Source organism: Aptenodytes patagonicus, chromosome 1, assembly GCF_965638725.1.
Source record: "Aptenodytes patagonicus chromosome 1, bAptPat1.pri.cur, whole genome shotgun sequence".
NCBI classification, from domain to species: domain Eukaryota; kingdom Metazoa; phylum Chordata; class Aves; order Sphenisciformes; family Spheniscidae; genus Aptenodytes; species Aptenodytes patagonicus.
Window position 1 is genome coordinate 153,233,400 of NC_134949.1, and position 16,118 is coordinate 153,249,517.

The following is a 16,118-nucleotide window of genomic DNA, read 5'->3' on the forward strand; positions in this document are numbered from 1 at the left end:
CTTCTCCCGGACTCTGTGTCCTCTACAGCCATTCTCATTAGCTATGTATCATCGTGTCCTCTTACCCTTCTTTCTGTCCCTCTCCCTGCATTCAGGCTCTACTCAACCTGATTATGCCTTCATTTAAGATATTATTCGAACTCAGTCCTTCATCTCTGTCTTCACTGCTAAAGTCATGGTTAACGCTGCAGACTAGAATCAACAGTCAGAAAAACACCTAATGTAATATAGAACATTATCGGAAGGCCAAGTGCCTCACATTATGCAATAACTGCACATGTAGTTACTGCAATTATACATACCAATCCGGCATGGTGCATGCAATTGACCTAGCACTAACAAGAGGATGATGAACGTGATGGTCTAAGAAACAGGATCACTGCACATTTAACACAGCCATGCATTCTCACGTGGCCTGCTCTGCATTTTAATATACTTTACAAACCGGCAAGAAGGAAAAAACAAGAGGGGAAGGAACAAACTAGCAAAAGCTGGTTTTTCTTAAAAAACAAACTGTAAAAGCAGACAGTAAACTTGCAGTAAAAGCTAACAACAACAATCATAAAGCATCTTGCTGTGCTAATAACAACTGCCTCTTCTTAGTCAGTCACTCATGAAGTTTGTCCGTTTGTCACCTATACCAGTATGTGCTTTAGCAGGGCACGTTTTCTGGAGATGTCATCCAGAGAACTGACTGAAGAGAAAGCAGGGACTGCTACTTAAAAAGGGTGCCAATGGAGATAAACTCTGTTTTATACACACACATTAAGGAGCCTCAATCAAAAAAGCTATGTGGAGCTTTATATATGCAACAATGAGTTTGACCCAAAGCCACTAAATCCAAATCAGTTGAAAGAAAATATCCACCAAAATACCAAGCAAGCAGGCAAACAGAAGTGGGTGGCATTCTCCTTTCTTTCCTATTTTCTCTCCAGACCTAATCTAACACAAAGCTTCAAATGAATAGTGGGATCTGTCTACATGGAGTTGATTGCACAGGTAGGGCCATATTTGAGAAACACTTAATTAGGATGATACACTGTCCCTGTATGGGATTCCCAAATGCTGCTTTTTTCCTCTATTGTTATGGATTTCTTTGAAAGTGTGGAGACAGACCCCACAGGAGAGAAGACATAGCTGTCTTGGAGAAGAATGACAATTATTCTTTAACTTCTTCAGCAAAAAGCAGCACTGAACTGGATGGAAATGCAGGATTGCCCCAGGCATATCTTTTCCAATGCAGACAATGATTAATAGAAGAAAGAAAGATGATATGAACGACTAGTATTACTGCAATTCCTTTTAAGTCACAGTAAAGCTAGCTACAGGGTCTGGCAACACTTATTTGCTGCTGGCAACTTCATCCCTGCCTTCTTGGGATTGAGAAAGATCTGTAAGTGCATGCCTGATTCCCAAGTTATTCTTCACTGAACGGTTCAAGATGGTGAAAGGAAAAAATTACACATAAGCCCCTGGAGCATCCCGTTGTGCACTGCATTCCATTCTGCCCCAGTTAAATAACCCCGTCCACGGTATCGACCGCTTGCTTTAATTCCAGATGTAGGCACAATTATGGTAACATACCTCTCTAGGCTCTTCAGTAATCGATCCTCAGTCTGCATTAAGACACACATCTGATACAAGAAAAGCAATGCTGCATGAGAAAGTGCATTTGCTGGCTCTGTCTGCTTGATCTTACAAATGAGCTTGTTCTCCCTTAGCAGGAGCTGGGGAAAAACCTCTCTGAGAAGTCACTACTGTTCACCACTGACTCTACTCCAACATTCATTCTTTGCTGAACTCTGTAAAAAGGGACTGAGGTCACTACATCAGAGATGAGGAGACTGAGGGTTCCCCCTCAATTTCTGCACATGATTACCCACGTGACCGTGAGCATCACATGTGACCATGAGCATCATGCTTCACCTCTCGCTGCCTCTTATTCCCAGATCAGCACAACCTCCTGCCTCTACCAGAAGACTCATTTGATTGGCGTCTTGCTTCATACTGCCTTGCAGTTAAGGCCATATCTCACACATCACCAGCACATGTGCTACAGCTTCTCCTAGTCTCTGAAATCCCAGAAACCTGGTGCAGCTGGTCAGCCTGACATACAGCCCACCAACAGCTGCTCCGGCCCACAGGAAGCAAGAGGAATCCTATGACTGAACTTGGCTTGGAAACGAGTGGGCAAGAGTCTTCTTGCAAGAGTCTTCTGCTAACAGGAACCCCACCAGGACACACATTCACCTCTCAGGGCCTAGTAATGTGACCAGCCGCCTCTGTGCCCTGTCACATCACGGGACACAAAGTAGCTCTTCCACTGTGGAGAAGTAAATACTTGACAAATGTTTGTAGAGTGCCCAACAGGATTCAATTCCCATCCTGAAGGATATTGCTCTATGCTACAGCAATATTCAATGACAACAAAGGCAGATCTGCCGCCTTCCATCTCTGTTGACCCAGGATGTTCAAGGAGGAAAATTAAAGAACCACCGGTTTGTTCTTATGATGGAAACAGGTGACAAATATTGGCCTTTCAGCATAGGCTGTACTTTATATCTCACAAATTTCCAGAAACACATCACTTGTTCAAAGATGAATAAATCATACTGTCAATAGCTAATGACCTACCTGAGCTTCTGTGGACAACGCACCCAATGATAACAGAAAACCTCTGGCCAGTATAATGAATTACCCACAGTACAAAACATAGGGTAAGCGTGCCACTGATACCAGAACGTAGGATCTTGTCAGCACTTCGTTATTTCTGAGGCTGAAGTTCCTTTTGCTTTGTCTGCCTCCAATTTATTTCATCTTTGAACCTTTGCATTCAGTGTCCACAGATCATCACACATTATAGTAGCAATCATTAAAATTATATTACCTTACTCCATCTTTCACAGATGAAATTCTGCATGTGCATCCAGTTCTTTTTTAATAGTCTGAAAGACACAAAAAGGACAAACTGTTTCTGACTGAATGGATCCAAATAAACAGGCTAGTAGAGTAGGAAAAAAAGTTTTTGGGGAAAGCAATAAATATAGGAACAATTAAAAAAAAAAATCACTAAAACCTTGTAAAAAATGCAGAATGTTAACATTTTATAGCATAGCTCCTTTACCATTTGAAACAGAATCTGGACTGTTGATCAGTTCTGAGGAAAGAGAACATAAGAATAAAGCCGAAAGAGAAATTTCAGAATCAGGTACTGTTACTGTAACATTTTACACTTAGAGACTGTGATGTGTATCTCCCTTCTACTATATTAATGAAAATACAATGCATTTAACTAAAATGACTTTGCTATTAAGTCTGTAAAAGACTCAATGCAGTTACAGTATAAGAAGCTCAATAAAGTAGCTACTTCATGCCACTAGCAACAATCGAGCTCTCCCAGCATAGCTTCTCAACTCGGCTACCTTGTCCTGCCTGCTCATCCCAGCTGCAGTCAGTGGGGTCACCACATGGCACTGCAACTACTTCCCCAAGAGGATGCTCTGCGAAACAGAAATGCTAACAACTGAACCCAGCCCCCCAAGCAATTTTTACTTCCTGCAGGTCCAGACTGAATTCAGATGCCACTGGCAGAGAGATTAAAGAGTTTCATTTCTTGCTGCCAACACCCACAGCTCTTCCATTGTGACAGGGAACATACTGTCCTTGGCCATACCAACATCACTCACCACACCTAAGCAACAGCATCTTAACGGGTTTTTTTCCCTTCAAGAAGTATAATCAAGGCATTTCCTAGCATGTTTTATCCCATAAATCAATCAGTCCAGAATCCTTATCCAAGTTCATTGTCAAACAGATACACAATCCACGTGGCACCTCAGATATATCCTTTTTTCTTCTTCTTTTTTTCTAATGACATGAAAATCCTGTCAGAATGAAAGAGAATTTATGTGAATCCATACAGGCTAGCTGCATGATTGCCCTTTTGCAGCATCACAGCATCTTGCAGGCTGAGACACTACAGAAGAGCAGAAGCCAAACCCAGCAAAGCAACACTAGTGTGTTCAGCACACTCTGCTGAATGATTACTCCACTGCACATCTCTTTCCAAGAGGGAACCCGTTCCTCAGCAAGGGGTAGTGGAATCTGACTTTACAGAATAATTCAGGCTGGAAAGGATAGTCCAGCTTTCTGCTCCAAGCAGGGTCACCTCTCAGCTCAGACAAGGTTGCTCAGGGCTTTATCCAGTTAGGTCTTAAAAACCTCCAAGGATGGAAACTGTTCAACCTCTCTTGGCAAACTGTTCCACTGCTGGACTACATGTTGTTACAGGTACCACTGGAACCAGTAGTGCAGTTATTTCACATTTCCGAAAGCGTTACAGAAGGAAGACAACAATTTATAAGCAATTGCTTACTGCACAACTGATGCACCACACAAATCGATCTTTCAGTTTCACCTGTCTATTTATACTCAGAATTGTAGAACAAAGACATTAACTGTGTAGCTGGGAGTTAGCAAATAACTCTATGGATTAATTTTTTTATCTTAAGGCCAAAACAAAAGCTCTTCAACTAGTACGCTCTCCAGTACAAGAACAAGTATGACTTTTTAACCTGAAATATCTGCCATTTTGCTACAACTAGATTAGTTATCTGTAGGTTAGAAATCTCTGACCGTGGTACCACAAAACTGTGTGTCCTGGTTTCAGCTGGGACAGAGTTAATTTTCTTCCTAGTAGCTGGTACAGTGCTGTGTTTTGGATTTAGGGTGAGAACAATGTTGATAACACACCGATGTTTCAGTTGTTGCTAAGTAGTGCTTACACTAGTCAAGGACTTTTCAGCTTCCCATGCCCTGCTAGCGACAAGCTGGGAGGGGGCACAGCCAGGACAGCTGACCCAAACTGGCCAAAGGGATATTCCATACCATATGACATCATGCTCAGTATAGAAACTGGGGGGAGTTGGCTAGGGGGCAGTGATCGCTGCTCGGGAACTGGCTGGGCATCGGTCATTGGATGGTAAGCAATTGCATTGTGCATCACTTATTTTGTATATATTATTATTATTATTATTATTATTATTATTATTATTATTATCCCTTCCTTTTCTGTCCTATTAAACTGCCTTTATCTCAACCCACGAATTTTACTTTTTTTCCCTGATTCTCTCCCCCATCCCACTAGCAGGGGGGCGTAAGCAAACAGCTGTGTGGTGTTTAGCTGCCTGCTGGGTTAAACCACAACACTGTGGCAAGGCAACAGGTTCCTATGTGGAGAAGATACTTCTCTAGTAAAATACATAGATGGAGCAAATATATAAATATATACAGTAGGATTAAGAAAGCTAAAACTTTAATTCACAGAAAAATATACTGGTTAGTTTAAGCAGTTTTACGGCTTAAAATGTTAAATTCAGGGAAGATTCATACATAAAGCAAACAGTGTTCCGATTTGTGATGCAGTAATTAAGATGCAATTCATCAGTTTACAGTGCTGTATGTAAATATTAGGAAAATCAAAACTATCAAAGAAGAACCAGGACTGAAGTAAAAGAAATAAGACAAAGTTAAAAAGCACTAAGACAAAATGACACACTACAGACTAACAAGAAGAGCTTCCGCTACATTGGTGTTTATCAGTTGAGAAAAACCAAGAAGGAAGACCTCAGTGTCAGATAACGCAGCCACAAAAGGGGCAGGTGCTGTGTTAGGGTGTACCAGCCAACGTGCTCTTGTCACTACAAAAAGCAGCAATGAGATTGAGTCGGGAACACTGGCTACAAGAAGTTAAACACTGCCCACCTCAGTCTGTAACACACGTAGAGAAAGGCTTATGAGGACAATGGAGAGTCAGCCTCCCCAGAGCAGACCAAAAAATTGTTAAGCTCGGCAAGGTGGAGGCTGAGATGAGTTACAATTTGCTCTCCAGAAATACATGACAAGGGCTAAACACCAGAGAGGTGAAAAAAGCATTAAGATAAATAGAAAGTTAACAAAATAACTAACCTAACTGGAATAACAGCAACCAAGAAAGCTAGTTTAGCCAAGGAAAAACCTGGTTTCTGTATAAAAGGAGCATTATGTCATTGTTAAGACTAGATTCAACAACTCAGGAAACTCCATCCAGCCCTATGCTTCTATGCACTCATCAGCAAAGCATCTAAAATTTCTTACAAAATTATACTTCTTCACAGAAGTGGCCTATAAGGTGGCTTGAGTTTTCTTCTCTTTCCATTGTCCAAGATGAAGGCAGAACAAACTTTAAGTTCACTTCTGTGACTCTCAGTTCAGATGAGAAGTTACAAAGCATTTTACTTACTCTGGCTTTTGGAGAGTTCCTCAATGAGGACAGAGACATCTGACATTATGTGGAGCTCTTTTCAGGGTTAAATGTGATATGCAATAGTTTTTGGCAAAGTATTTTACTATTTTATATCATTTTTATTTTGGCAAATTTAGTGCGGGCACACAAAGTTCCAATTTGGTATCCTTTGTAACTTCAACTGTATTTATTTAGTAGAGATATTTTTTCTTTTTCCATTCTAAAAGCAGGGCACGTACTGTGAAAGCTCCTAGACACCATGAAAGCTACTCACAAAGCAAGTCACAGCCAGCCACAGTCACAAGATCAAGGGCTGATACAATGGACCCACCACATTATAACCCTGTAATATACTGTACCACCATTCACCTTCAGGACATTTAATATAAATACTTAAACCTGGTCAGTTATTATTCATTTCACTTAAAATGAAGAAATTAAAATGGCAGAGATAATAAAGGAATCTAAAAATTCTATTTACAATACTATGACAAAAAATGACTACTTCTGTTGCCACAGGCAAATCCCTTTCATCTCTGTGGCTGAGCTCATGCATCTGCAAAATAGAGACAATGAGACCTAGTAACTACATCGAGCTTCTCTGCTGGCAAGTTATATTTGTACCTTGCTCACTATCATCAGGAAGTCACACCCATTTTGCAGAGCAACATTGGAAATCACACATTCTAGAGTGATGTGTTTTAAAATCAGTCCGTCAGTGAGATCTTTAGAAAAATATTGCAGCTTCTGCAGGGAAGGCAAGTCCTACCTACTGATCTCCCAGCAAGTTCTGACCTCGCACAGGTGCCCTCCTACTCTCCACCCCCTTCTAAAAGCAACTTTGGTTCTTCAGCTACATTTCTAGAGTCTGCCTGTAAGTTCTCCTCTTTGACACAATCACATTTTTTAATTGCACTTCAATTCTGTTGTGCTTTGGTTCCTAATTAAGAACCACTAAAGTGCTAGCTTTAGCCATAGCAACTAAATTGAACATCAGTAGTACATACCCAGGTAGTAAGCCCAGAGAGTCCAATGTCACTTGCATATGAAAGATTCTAACTGGGCACCGACTCAAGCCCCTTTTTCACCCTGCGCTGCACAGTTTTTAAATCACATTGCCCTGCAATAGCAGTAAAACCACGGCAGAGTGTGGTAATGCGCTACTGCAGACCACACCAAAGCACCAGCTTCTTGGCATGTTCCGCCTCTGGCCTTCTGCATTAAGAAATGATGATGATGGAAAAAAAGAGTCTTCAAAGACTGCAGCATGTTTTTGCTTAATTAAAACCATATAGAAATTGTTTTGCAATCGACCAGTGCTTGCTGCCAGATTTTAAAAGCCATTCAGATCCTTCTCTGTAAGGAAATTATATATAGTGAGATTTTTTTCTCCCCAGTCGTTTGTACTTGCAACCAGGGTTACCACACAAACTGAGGAGGACACCAGTTCTCAATTAAATCTGCCACACCATTATTCCTAAATACTGCAGAAAGTGAAACACGTGACACCATTCCCTGTAGAGAAACCTGAAAGTGTGATACAAAACAAACATAAAAACGACAGGGCGTGTACATGCTCCTATTGAAAATCCCTCACTTTCTCCTCCTCCCTCCCTTCTTTCCTCTTTCTCACTCACTGTAGAGCAGCTAAATAACTCCAGGGAGGAACAAACGACTAACCTTTTCCTTTGCAATTTTAAATGTGCTGTTAACATCTCTGAAGGGTACCTGCAACCCATGACACCAGGTGTGATTTTGTCCATTAGTTAAACAGAGAAACACAGAGTTACTTTGCCTGGAGACTAACTTTGATAGCTTTTATCCAGGCACAGTCCAACAGACATGCTATTCCCATGTGAGTTGAGCCACTCTATGCTACTGCCTCCCATTGCTTGTCCTCGCTTTTCCCCTCCTCCTATCTGTCAGCAAAACTGCACATGTTGGTACAACCTAAATTTCTTTAAAAAAACCCAACAACAAAAACCCAAACCCAAAAAACTAGAATACTTAGACAGAAAAAAAACCCCAAAACAGAACAGTTTGCAAAAGGTACAATTTAAACCAAAGCACTTTGACAGAACCAGGTTGGGGAGGGGCTATATTTGCTGTTTATGCTGGCAAATTTGAGGAGCAGGAACGTCTGCAGCAGACAAGCAGCTGAGGGGGAACCACATGACAGTAAAGCTGCAAACAAATGCTCATTCAAAGCAAGTTGTCAGAGCCAACGTAGCTCAGAAGACATTTCCTGTAAACATATTTTAAAGGCTAAAGTTTCCAATAATCAGCCCACAAACCCAGGCAGCACATTCTTTTTCTAGGTCAAGATAGTTATGACCCCTGCTACAAACCTCAAGCACACAGAAGGTAGAATATACTGTGCATCCTGCTGTGCTCTGTCTGATCTTCTCCTTTGCCTTGCAGCAAATAAAATGCAGCGTTCTTTAAACTCTTTTACAAATGAACTATGTATGATTCCCTGAAGTCTTCCCTTGTATTCCCCATTTTGAAATACCAGTCTTCAGGATTTTAAGGAACATAAACTCTCTTCATTCTGAGCAAAATATTATTGTGATCAATGTGGCAACTCTTTCTGCAGTACTAACTTACACAAGATGCTATCACCACTATATCAAAATACGCCTTACAGAAAAAGAGGAAACTTGCCTTGTCTTGATCTGACTTCCCCAGAATTATTTCAGATTTGCTTGTATTATGTATGCAACTTGTACTTTCACAACATTAAAGTTTCAGCTGTTTATAGCTCCCAGTTGTGAAGAAATAAAACACACATCTGTGACTGTATCTATATCACTAGTTGCAGCAGTGCTTTAACATTCCTAATGCTAGGTTGTGGTCCTGAATGAGTCACAACTTCTTGTTGGGCAGAAACACAGACACAATTTACCTTGCTCTGCACCTGATTTTCATGGAAAGAAAATCATAGTACATGCCAATACCTCCCCAGGTTGAACAAAGATGGAGCCAGAACCCACAACATGCCCCGACATTAGGTCTGTTCCTCAACGTCGTCGCATACACACCTCCACAAGTCAGTCTAGCTAAAGAGTGCTGTCCTGCAAAATGGGAAGCGAGGAAAAAAAGATTACAAAATACACTCTCAAGGTCAAACTGGCTTGCACGAGTAGATCCTGTATTTCACATTCTATTTTGAATATTAAAGAGAAGCCCTGGTTTGCTATTACAAGCACGATCAATCCAACCATTTACGTGTTTATGCAGAAGAGATGAGGTGTATGAAGAACACCCAGGACCATAGTGAACCAACTTGAACAGTTTTGTAGTATCGTTGACAGTAAAGAATGGTGTCCAGTATCTAAAATTCTCACTCCCTTCTTTCATTTACTATATTAGTGTCACAGTAAGACACATTTTTCTCAGCTAGCGAATGCCCACATGCCTGTCTCTTTTTTATCACAGGAGGCTATGCTTTCAGGATAGATAATATTCCATTGTAAAACTAAACATCCAGGTAGTAATGGGTGGAAATGATTTTCATGCAGTGTAACCAAATGATAATTTTCTGAGGGTGTTCAGTTTTACACAAATCCCTGAGACGTCGACATTAAGATGGGTTTTCCTTCTAGGGTAATCCATTGCACTGACCCTCGTCATGCAGACATATTTTATGGACCCCCAAATGCAATTTCAGAGCTGATGCAAATTGGAACATTGGGCACTCCAGCCATGAAACGTGCAGCACAACATGGGGAAATCTAGGCTGCATTATTAATTTTTGCATATAAATAGTCACACATTTACCGTGAAGACATTGTTTTCTTGAGTCCCAAAAATATGAATCACAGAGGAATGGGGAAGAAAGGTGCAAGTTGTAGGAGGTTGGGAAAGTTGTAGAGAAGTTGGGAAAGATGTCATACTTTCAAAAAATAAACACTGCAAAATACTACACTCTCCAGCAGCTACCACAGCCCTCCCAAATGCCTATTTGCCACCTCCCTTCTTTCTCTTAGAAGCCTTTTAGAGGTTTGCAGATGTTGTTAGTGACAAGTAAGCACTGTGCTAGGAAGGAACTACTCTTCCCATTTATCCTGGATGTCTTGCTCATGACAGGAAAGGGTATCAAATCTTCACACAAATTGAGTCAAATTACTAGCGAGTCCCTGTCTGCTACTTATCACAAATGTAACATCAGCTAAGCAGATCTTCATGCTGATGTGTTCTGCCCTCCATTTGTCTTTCTGCTAAATTTTACGTAAAATTGGTATTTAAAGACACACCCAGTTTTTAAAGAGACAATTTTTATGTGTGCCAAATTGTTTCTCTCCTTCAATAAAATCTTACCAGTGGTCCCTTGTGACATTTTTTGATTTTCCATGAAATTAAAGTCTGTGGGGATGTTTACATATCTGAAATATAAATCCCACTAACGAGCACAGAAAAGAACGTTCAGTTCTTCCTGAGCTATTAGGAAATATTTGCATCCCACAAAAAAAGGCAAAGCATTTACACGGTAGTCAAAATTCAGACACCATGGGTGTTGAAGCCAAGCCCCTCCCTTCCTCAGTTAACACACACACACAGAGGTTGGCAGCCTCCCATCACTTCCAAGCAGAAAAGCAGCCGCTTCCTTCAAGCGCTCCCTGTGCAAACAGAAGTTTATCCTTCCACATGCCCAACCAGGTCCCCTCTCTCACTACTCTCTGTACCCTGAAGGTGCTCAGCCCTTTCTGCTACCCCCATGCACTGAAATGACATGGCGTCTTCAAAAGGATCCTGTGAGAGAGCTCTTCTTCAAGAGGAAAAACAAAACACACCAACTGCCCCATGCAAACTGCCACCACCTCCATCTCCCTCTCTGGGGCACAGAGCAGCTGGCAGAAAGAGGGCTTTCACGGCAGAAGGGGAGAAGAAGGGGTCTGGATGGCAGGAGCCGGTGGGACTGTTGCTGCCTCGGCCTGACAAAGCACCAAGCTGCCACGGGTCCCTCCCACCCACAGGCATCTGTGCCCTTCACAATCCAGCCTGCTCCGTGGGCAGCAAAGCCACGTCTCACTCTGCTCACTCAGGCCCACAGGAGCCGACTGCTGGGCAGCATTTGCAGAGGTGCCCTCAGATAACTGTTCCAGTCTCTCTCAGATCGTATCAGCTGAAAGGGCAATAATACTTGTGAGCATTCAATTGCAAAAGATGCTGGTAAAAGGATGGCAACAATAAAGGATGTAATTTCACCATATAGCAATAAATGTGACAAATTAAGGTCGTGGCATGGGAGACAATTCTGACTGTATTTCACTCTGATCCCTCCAGCCATGGCTTTGTGGAGCTCACCAAAATATGCCTCTTGAGCACCTCTTTCAATGGTAGTGGTGGTTTCGCTCCAGAGACCACAGTTCTGGATCCTCAGAGCATGGATTAAACACTGTCAAACACAATTCCCTTCAACTCAACTCCCACTTCTTTAATCTGTAACATTGTCCACACCCTTAAGTGGCTACTTCCATTCACCATGTATTTTAGTGGAAGTGCTATAGATAAACTGATTGTACAAACTGTCTGTGAACATTCAGTAAAGATGGCAAAGCCCTGTAGGGTCTATCATAGGATCCTCTGTAAGACACCATATCACTTCAAGACAAATTTAGGACTAAAACTTCATTTAATTTGCTTCTGCCCAGTAACAAGCAATACCTTGTGTTGGGAAAAAGCAAATTACAGGACAGTATGAATGCTTACTCACACTATGTTACAAATTCTAAAAATGGCCAGTCTGCAAACATAGGCACTCTCAACTTACTGTCTGATATAAGATCACAAGCAATTTCTCTGAAATTCATGAACTTGAGATCAAACTTGTCCCGGTTCCCTTCTATTCCCCAGCTGAACTGCAGACTTCATAGGAGGGCAGCCAAGAAGAATCCCCTCTAATTCCCCATTAGTCTTTCTTTCCAAAGTCCATTTCTGGTCTAGTTTGCAAGTCTGCCTCACTGCATATGTACCACCAAAAGAGTAGTCACTTTTCCATGCAACTTTTCTGTGTAAAATCACTGTCCTGTAGAAGTAGCAGTGTTTTTAAGATCATGTTCTCACCAATGAGTCTACAAAGCTATGGGACAATAATTAGAAATCTTTCTTATGTAGGCAAAACCACAAAGGCCACATTCTTCCTATTACTCACTACCTCCTGTTTACCAAAGTACAATTGAAAGTCATCCACTTATCTCAGGAACAGAGAATAATTTAATGAACTTTTCCCAGGCACCCACATTTCAAAGAGAGTTTATAACAGAAAGACCTCATTCTAGCCATCTCAGCTGCATGCATTTTTACGTCATGTATTCACAGCCACAATACTAATGTTTAGTGATAGTAATACTTAGGATGCAATCCTTTTCATACAAATCCTCCACACTAACGTACAGAGCTCAAGAGAGGTCTTCTTGCAAGCCTTCCTGAAACAACAGAAGACACTGTCAGCATGGCATCATTTTTTTCACATCCTTCTATGTGCATTAAAAGAATCAACATTTTACCATGTTGATCCGTATGTCCTCAGGAGAAGCCCTCCCAGGTGCCCAACAGAAATAACATCCATGCCTCGGAAAAAATAAATCTTTTGGTTTTAAGTCAGACCATTAGTGTCTATTTCTGAAATGAGACAGAAGAAATCTTTTATAGTAGCTTGTATTTTAGGAATCTGGGGCTTAAAACACACTTACCTATCACACACAGGAAACCTGATGAAGTTACTGGCTTTTTAGTGCAATCTAGAATATTGCAGTGTCGTCATTGTCTTTTTTTTTTTTTTTTTAATCAGATTTGCTGCCCAAATAACCTGCAGAAATGGACACGCTCTGTTATTCACCTCTGCCTGTAAGCAGCTCTGCCATCTGGCACTAGGAAGTATTTATCTAAAAAGTAAATCTGAATTAAGGATCATGAACCCACTCCTCTAAACTGTGTTTCACCTGAACACAGAAGGTCAATTCAGAGTCATGTGAACCTACCAATTCACTACCGTTTATTTAAGCCCGCACAACAGACTCAGAGGTACTCTGCTCTTTTAAAAGATGAAGCATCAAACTGAAAGGAAAACTGAGCTAATCCCAGATTTCTGCGTCCCTATAAAATACAAGGAGAATTCAGCACAGAAATAACATGTCATCGTAATCCAGGCCATAATCTCATTTACCCAGAGCAAAATGAACTACACTCATCCTTATGCTGGACTCCAGAGCAGGGCAGGGAGACTATAGTCATGAAGGACTAGTCAAGTGGAAACTCAGACCCTGAAGGCAAATGAAAGGACCATCATTGCTATATTCATAGTATAGGCTGCACCCTTCACTCTTTATTTAAACTAGCACATGCTCAAGAATACACAAAAGTTTCAAGAGACAAAAATTGAGACTGTGACTTTTTCTGTGTGATACAAAACCTCATGCAATGCAGTGAGGTGGGAGGCCCTCTAACAGTTTGGGCCTTCCAGGGCAAACAGGACATGTTCACCGCCTCCATCTGTGTCCCCCTGCTTGAACTGCTCCAGGATTAAGTGAAGAGCTTTTCAGGACACAGTATAAACAAAGATTTAACAGTTCTTTCCCCCTCCTCTTTAAAACCAAGCAACAAATCTAATCCAAACAAGAAGACTTATTCAGAAAACAGGAAAAAGGACAAAGCAGATGCCGTCTAGGTATATACACATATACAAATAAAAGACCCCCAAAACAGCTGATGTAAAAATTGTCATTTCTAAAAATCACACAAATAAAAGGATGAGTTCTCCAACAAACAAGATGGTTCAGTATTCAGACAGTGCTATTCATACTGCTCGCATGCAAGGATTTGATTCCAATATAACTCCAGTTTCCAGGAGCTTATTTCTAACATGCAAAAAAAGAAACAAAAACTTGTAAAAAAGCCAACTCAAACTTTTTCCCTCCCTCCTTTTCAAATTTAGAGTTGAAAACAGAAATGCTGTGCTGTTCTGTGACACAAGGATGTACCATAAACACCAATATACTGCTGCTCTTTCATACACTGCAGAGTCCTCTTTCAGGAAGTCTAATGTCAAATAGCAAATCACGATAGAAAATATGGCAACCATTTTTTGTGGAAAAAATCATTATTCAGTGCATGGACCATCTGTGTAAAACTCAGCATCTGATACAGCAGTGCTCCAGTTTGGATTGATCATTAGGTAAAACTGTAATACAATCCCAAAAATCACCCATATTAAAGATGATTCACATAAATTCATTTTGATAAGAAGACTGGATTTCCCCCAAGTTCTTCACCAGCCATTTAGCAAGGCTAGCTATAAATCATTGCTGACATAGCTTTTGTGTAAAATAAGAGAGTAGGTGCTTCCTCCCACTGAAGGTCTCAGAGCTTCAAGAATTTTGGAGAAATGCTTTATTCTTCTCCATGCCCCTCATTTCTCCACTTACTACCCACAGCAACAGCTATGTTTCCTGCAGAGTCATTTCCCCCTGCCACGGCAGGGAGAGGTAGAACAGCATGCACAAGGACAATGCCACTGCCCGTTTTGAAACTTCTGCTCAAGCACTGAAGAAGCAGAACGTGCAAGGGAGCAGAGCTTATCCAGCAGCACTGCTTCCCACGTGCCAGGAAGGCAGACAACGGGCTCAGAGCAACACAGTTAGGGCATGGCCACAAGGGAAGCCACAGAAAAAAGCAGCAGGTTTTATGAAGGAAGAAACAAAAGGATAGCCGAACACCCCACCTGTCGTTCGCAACACAAGCGGCACAGGAGCAAAAGGGCAGAGCTGAACTACATGAGGTTTGCAGCTTTGCACCATTTAAGGCTTGCCTAGGTGGAAAACCTAACAAGGGGAGAGAGTCATTAAATAGGTTTCAGTAGAGCAGCTGAAGTGAGAATCGAAAAAGGGGGCTTAAATTTCATCAGGAAGTTCGCAAAGGCTTCAGCGAGGGCAGACATACCAAAACATGGCTCTGGAGTAATGCAGAGACGAGAAAACCAGCCATGCAAGCACCGGTGATGTCCTGTAGGTTAGGAACAGGAGGGGAGAATAGTGAGCTGGGATCTTCTGCTTGGATTCACTGGAGATAACAAACCTTTACTACAGAAAAGAAAGGCCAAGAAGATCATGAACTCTCACACTTCAAGTCCTCCAAAAGTACATGCGAAATGGTCCCAACAGCTTCTGCCATTTTTTGCCTTTACGGCCTGATGCAAAGCCAACTTAAAGCAACAAAAACTAACTTTCAGGGTGCCTAGAGGGCAGACTTTGATAAGCCCTATTACACTTATTACAAAATCCCTGCATAGAAGGATCAAATGCAGCTGCTTCCTTTGCACTTAACACAAAATTATGGTCACTTCCCTACACAAATCTCTCCTACCTTGGATATTTTATGTTTTAGTTGTGACTTGTTAATATATCCAAAAGAAGGCATGTAATTATCAAGATAGTACCACAACAAACACCACTAGAACTGCTTTAGTTCTTCCCAGAAGCTTTCCAACTCACATAAAGCAAACTGTCTAGCTATCTCGCGAGGCTGGGCTTTTTGTTCTTTTTTCAGCTGATGCTCTTTTTCACTTAGTGGCATTCCAGCAGCAGACAGAGGGACACAGCAGGCAGCATGAGAACGAGATGAATCAGAGGGAGTTCTCTCTGGTGGTCAGCACTTGCACAAAGAGTTTATGGACAAGTAGGATGGAAAGGCTGTCTTCAGGGTTGTGTTGACTCAGGGGCTGTCATCCTGTTTTTTAGATGTTAAGCATGTTCTTGACATTTCTTTTCAAAATGTTAACTGTTAATTATTTAACTGCGCCCACAATGCATTAATAACGAAATTATGTAAACTCAAT

The 16,118-nt window shown here is 41.4% G+C and overlaps 1 protein-coding gene across 12 annotated transcripts in view; it reads right to left on the bottom strand.

Annotated features, from left to right (window-relative positions):
• The window catches only part of INPP4A (inositol polyphosphate-4-phosphatase type I A), a 140,442-nt gene that overhangs the window by 83,701 nt on the left and 40,623 nt on the right, over positions 1-16,118 (bottom strand). For 11 of the 12 annotated variants that reach the window (XM_076359251.1, XM_076359225.1, XM_076359243.1 and 8 more), the window contains one exon: positions 2,888-2,945. The gene's annotated coding sequence lies outside the window, so the exon portion shown is untranslated. Of the gene's footprint in view, positions 1-1,584; positions 1,635-2,887; positions 2,946-16,118 lie in introns of all 12 variants that reach the window. The other variant, XM_076359162.1, reaches the window with a different exon arrangement.